The following is a 6,318-nucleotide window of genomic DNA, read 5'->3' on the forward strand; positions in this document are numbered from 1 at the left end:
GACGGAAGAATCCGCAGAAGCTCGCAGGCTAACTAACCTGGTGTGTGCCCTCATGAACAACAAAAGATCCTGTCTCAAAACAAAAGTGAAGCCCACACCCAGGGTTCTTCTCTACCCTCAGCACCTGCTCTTACACCCCAGTGTTCAGGATGTCACTCAAATAAGTGTGGGTGGAGCCTGTATCGATGGAAATGAGGAATCATCAGTACAAATTGAAAAGAGGATTCATTCAAGCTGTCCGTGCTAAGAAGCACATCTTTCCTGACCGTCACCAAACATGAGCTCAAGCCCAGAGTGGCAGCCTCCTTGGCATGTTCATTAGTCCCCTTTCCTATCCAGCTCTGTTACAGAGTTCTGCACATGTCCTGAGTCCTTGATGGCTATTTTTCACTTGCTCTAATAACTCACACCTGCAAGCTTAATTGATGCTTATAAAGTTCCCAGGATTTCCGAACAAGAGGAGCTCAATGCTTAAACTGGAGATCGGAGCTACTGCGATTGTGCCTTCCTTTTTCACCCAGTGCAGTTGTCAGTCACTGGGTGTTGGTGACCCGCAAGCTCCGAGGTGCATTAACATCAGCTGGCTCAGAGGAGGACCTTTTGAGGCTGTGTAAATGATCCTGGGAGCACCTCATTTCAATTTCTGTACAGTACATTATCTTAACACATTAAAAAATTATCAGTGATAGATTCTGCTTAATTTAAATTGACTTCTTTGTAGGGGGAAAGGCAATTAAAGTTAATATTTAAAAGGACTCCTAGGTGCAGGAAATTATTTCAGTGGGAAAATAGAATAGCACCTTGCCACATAATGAGATTCTTGTTTTCTCTGATTGGGGAAAACACATTGTCCCTGTAGGTTCTTCTCTCTGAAGCTTCTACCACCAGGTTGGTGGTGAGCTTATGACAAAGGGAAACAGTTTTGAACTGTTTGAAAATAATCGCAAAGGCTTTTCACTTCTCATAGAAAGCAACACAGGACTCAAATTGATAACTTAATAACAAATGGAAGTCATTTTTTAATAGAGATGAAAATACCTCTGACATCAGAAGTGCCTTATCTTACATAAGAAGATGTAGGTGACCAACAAATAAACCCAGCTTGTGTAGAAGTGCCTAGTTTTAACACTCAAAGTCCCTTATTTCCCAAATTTTCTTATTCTAGGCCAATGGGGAGGGTACAGTTTTTAACCTTAGAAATATGGTGACCCCCCTCACAGTTCAGAGTAAAGGAGCTGAAGGGGTTAGACCTTGCCTTTCTAAGCTTTCCCATACTCTGCACGCAGAATTATTGCACTATAGCATTTTGATTTAAAATGTTTAAACTTTCACTATTTTATCATAGTAGCTTAATAGTGTGTGGTTGGGAGAGAAGTGGGGACCAGGAAGTGCCTGTATAAGTCACCACTGGAGGGAAAGTTGAGTGTTGTGTTATGGTGTTCATGCCGATAACAGAGAGACTCCTGCATTCCCGAGGACAGCTTTCTCCCACTTTTTTTGCTGGTTTTGTTTTTTCTTGTTCTTTGGCACGCTGCATAACTTCACTTCTAGTCATTGCTTATTTTCAGCTTTAATTAATAAGATTTTATGTTCTCCCTGTCTATTTAAGTTTTTTGCCAATTAAGCCAGAATCTGTTTCAATTTTTTTTCTTCTTCTTTTTTTTTTCAAGGTAGAAAACACAGTACTATTTATTTGTCTTAGGATAAGTTTGCAAGATGAAAATTTAGCATGTTGAGTAGAATTTGAATGTCAGATAAAGAATAATTAGCTCATACAAGCAGGTTACATGGCACATGTAGGTTTTTTTTTAAATTATTACTTACTCGAGACTTAATTTTTAACTAGTGGTTCTATGTTTTTATTTCTTAAATCCAGAAACCCTTGTTTTTAAATGTAGGGTTCCCTCTGCAACTCCTTACCTCAAATTATATGTGGTATAGGGAGTGGATCAAGAAATGGCGCTGAATCAGGCTGGGTTTGTTATTGGAGCTTGTGGGTTAGTTTCCCTGGTCTCAGGTTTCTCCTTTGCAATATGATCATATGGGGGCAAGTAGCCTTTCCACTCATATCCAGCTCAGAAATCCATAAATTAAATGTGTCTTGTTTGTGAATGTCCTTGACAGAGCCAAAGATACATCACGAGCCAGAGTTGGGAACTGTTGATCTGAGCTGACTCTCAAGAGAGCGCAGGCAAAAGGGTTAGACCAGTTTCCACCAGGGAGGCTTCTGAGAGGCTAAGAGTACAGGTCACATTTTATGGCTGTTTTGGAATTTGGCAGCAAGAGAGTCTGCACTAGACTTAAGAGGTCGAGAGTATTTCCCATTGAGTCTGTGTGCAGAGGAAAGACAAACAGAGTATCCTGTAGCACTGCGAGCCATGAGCTATGCTGGATACTTCATATTGGCTGCCAGAACTATGTGCCAGGGTTCCAGGTCCCAACAGAGATGACTCATCTAGCAAGGCTGGCTTTACAAGCTTCACATTTTAAGGGGTAAGCAATTTCCACACATGAGCCGAATACACTGTTTTGCATTTGGAGCTGGGAGTTGTACCATGGGAAAAGCTTTGAATTTTGTCAGGTTGGGTTGCAGATCCTTAGTTCGTCCCCATGTTGGTGTGACATTCAGTGATCTACGTCATTAGAAGGGATGCTCAAAGTTAATGAGTACTTACCATGTTTTAGAGAGACATTTTTTTTCTGGTCCCACCAGTAAATTTTCATGTTTCTGAGACATCTCAAAATCAATTATGATTATAATAATTCTTGTCATATAATTTTGTGTTTTGTTGTTTTAAATGAGGAAGCTAATGTTAAGAAGGGACAAAGTCTGGCCAAGGTCACATGGCATGCAGCATAGAAGACTTAAAATCAAGTCAATCTGATCACAAACATGTGATCTTTCTACTCATTGCTGCAGACCTGTGCATTTTCTCTTTTCCTTCAGCCCTTTCCATCTCTAAACGTTTACCTTTCCAAGAGTGTGAATGCCTCACTGTATAAAGAAGACAGTGGAGTACCTGGCGTATTTTATCATAAAATTGATACTTTCTGCATTCTTCATTTGGCAGTGCTTAAAGTGAAAAGAGAAATTAGTGGGCTCCTGGAACTTAGGCATGTGTGGGCACAGCTGCCTTCAAGGGTGGAATTCAGCGTGTATAACCTGTGGCCCTCTGCTTGGCTTCTGGTTGGGTCCATCTTAGGGTATGTGCTATTCTCGTCTCTCAGAACTTTGATATGTCTATAGACCCTATCTCACAACTGCAACTCGTTCGATTACAACAGAAAAGAAAGAAAGAAGCCTTCCATCTTAGTTAGGGTTCTGTTGCTGTGATGAAATGCCATGACCAAAAAGCAAGTTTGGGAAGAAACGGTTTAATCATCTTACACTTTCAGATTTCTGTTCATCACCAAAAGAAGTCAGGACAGGAACTCACTCAGGGCAGGAATCTGGAGCTGACTGCACAGGCCATGGAGAGGTGCTGATTACTGGGTTGCTCAGCCTGCCTTTTTATAGAACCTAGAACTATCTGCCCAGGGATGACACCACCTTCAGTAGGTTGGGCCCTCCTCTGTTGATCACTAATTGAGAAAATGCCTTACAGCTGGCTCTCATGGAGGCATTTCCTCAACTGACGTTCCTTTCTCTCTGATGACTCCAGCTTGTGTCAAGTTGACATACTAAACCAGCTAGTACACCCCTTTTTCTCCAGAAACTTGAGCCAACTTCCTCCACTGGCCAATCTAAAGCTAGGACAATGCAATCCAGGCATACCTTTAGAGGAGGATTGGGTCATTTCCATGCAAACCATGTTGGCTGGATGTGAAGAGACGGGTTACCCAGAGGAGTTAGAGAACCATTGTTAAAAGCAAAGCAGGCAGAGATGAATACCTGGTGTCTGTGGTGAGCTATATTCTCTATAATTCAGAAGCAGATTTCAAGCTCTCTGAGTAGGCTTAACTATAGAATTACACAGAACCTCGTAGTCTAAACTATGTTTTGGAACCAGACCCCCAAGCATGAAATCCCAGCTCCTGTCACTTCTTAGCATGTGATCTTTAGCAAGATCCTTAATCTCTCTGTTTAGCATTCCTATTTTGCAAAACAGATAAAAATACCACTTTACAGAATTGTTGAGGACAGAAAAGGAGTTAATATTCTTAAATGATTTCAAACAGTGGCTTATAGTAAGCTTACATATGGTTATATATATATGTGTGTGTGTGTGTATATGTGTGTGTGTGTGTGTGTGTGTGTGTGTATAAACTGCTGTTTTCTATGATTAGGTTAACAATTAAAAACAAGGAAAATATGAACAGAGCTGCAAATATGTTTTTCTGTTTCTACACTAATTGCAACTAGCTCATTTTCCCTTGCAGTGAGTGACAAGATGACACTTAGCATAAGTCCTTCTCATATTAATCAGGATGGATTAGGATCTACTGCAATAAACAAGCAATTCCCACACCCTGGTGTGTTCATACAGTAAACTATCACATCTAATTAACACCACATGGCCACAGAAGGTCACCTGGGGACTCTAAACTACATGGTTATTTTCATGTTGAGATACTAAATGTCAGAAAAGTCAGAATCTGGGGCACTGTTGCTTTTTGTGGCAGAGAGCAAGATAAGACAGTAGAGATTTACAGAGTTTTTTATTACATTAATTATAAATAATAGTGGATTTCATTCTGAAATTTTCATACATGTACATAATTATTCCAGTCATATTTACACACTCCATTACCCTCTCTTGCTCTTTCCTGTTCCAGCTGTCCAATTTCCCTTCTCACTAGTGCCCAAACCTCCCCCACTTTGACTCTCAAGTCTGTTTTTCAAAGACTCAGTGAATTCCATTAGTGTTGCTTGTTTACAGAAGTGAAGGTTGTAATTTTAGAGCTCCTTCCCTCATGTAACACACATCACTCCTTACCATTCCATTGGGAAAAACAACAACTTCTGCAGCTTCTTACAGTGAGAAAATCAGTTCATGGCCAACATGGAAAATGAAAGGAAACTCTATGGACCTTCCTAATTATCATAGTATCATTTGTTGATATTGACACAATGAAGTTCTGTGTCTTCAATAGACCTTTCAATGTATTTAATTCTAGTGACTCTTCCACTGTATCTAGTCCTCATCTTTATTCAAAATTGTACAGCATTGACTTATTGAGTTGGGATAAATGGATTCTTTTGGATGTGTTTCTTCTTAAGGAAGGTGAGTGAGAGCATGGGAACAAAGAAGAACAATGCTATGAAAAAAGACTTGTTAGTAGAATAATAGTAGATAACTACTTTATCTTTCATAAGAATAAACTATAATACTCTTATAAAAGGTTAAATGAGATAGCATGTCCAAAATTTTAAGTTTTGTTTCTAGTGCAAAGCTAATGCTTGGTTGGAGCCCCATCCTCAAGGAACACCTCCATTTGAATAATAGTAAGTCCTCACTGAGACCAAGGGTAGGAGCTTTGGATTCATCGAAGGTGGGAGGTGTAGCTGGCTTCAGCCATAGACCATGACTAACAAAGCTTCCCTACTTTTGACCACCTTGGAAATAAGATTCCATCTTGAAGAAAGTTGTAGCATGACTGCTGGCAGGCAAGGAGGAAGGCAGATGTATGTGCTAGATAGTACAAAGTGCTAACATTTGGGGCCTGAAGCAGATAGGTTTTTGTTTTGTTTACTGTAAGTTGTTCATCTGGGGATGTATCTGTGAGATACATTTCTGTTATGTAGAAAAATGATTACAAGGAAATGTGAAAGCAGAGTAGATCACAGCCAACTTCAGGCTTCCAATTCTGGGGCCTCTGCAAGGTGTCAGATGGGACAGAAGGGCCAGAGAGCAGATGGAAGAACTCATTCAAAACTTTCAGTTCTGTCTGATATACATATCGCTTTGGGAAAGCCACTGGATAGTCAGCATTGTAAAGCTTGACACAGGAGAGACCTCAGAGAGAGGCAGAAGACATGCCTGAATTCTTAATCCTTATGAGATAGGAAAAACATTTAGAAACTTGTAGAACAGAATACAAACAACCACTTCTGTGTTCATACAGACCCAATGCATCCTGATGTATTGATTTTACATCTTTTTAAAAAGAAAATATTTCTAATCAGTTCAAACCTAATCAGTTCAAATAACCTCATTAGTCTTGTCTCCTTTTTTCTTTCTCCAGAGAAAGTGGCGGTATAATATCTACCATTGATGTGTAAGGCAGGTAGGTGTTCATGAAGGATGAGCAACAGTACAAAGTTGAAGCTTTTAACAAGTCCTTCACACTTAGTATCTTCCAAAATGCTTTAGAAGC

Source organism: Mastomys coucha, unplaced genomic scaffold (genome assembly GCF_008632895.1).
Source record: "Mastomys coucha isolate ucsf_1 unplaced genomic scaffold, UCSF_Mcou_1 pScaffold15, whole genome shotgun sequence".
NCBI classification, from domain to species: domain Eukaryota; kingdom Metazoa; phylum Chordata; class Mammalia; order Rodentia; family Muridae; genus Mastomys; species Mastomys coucha.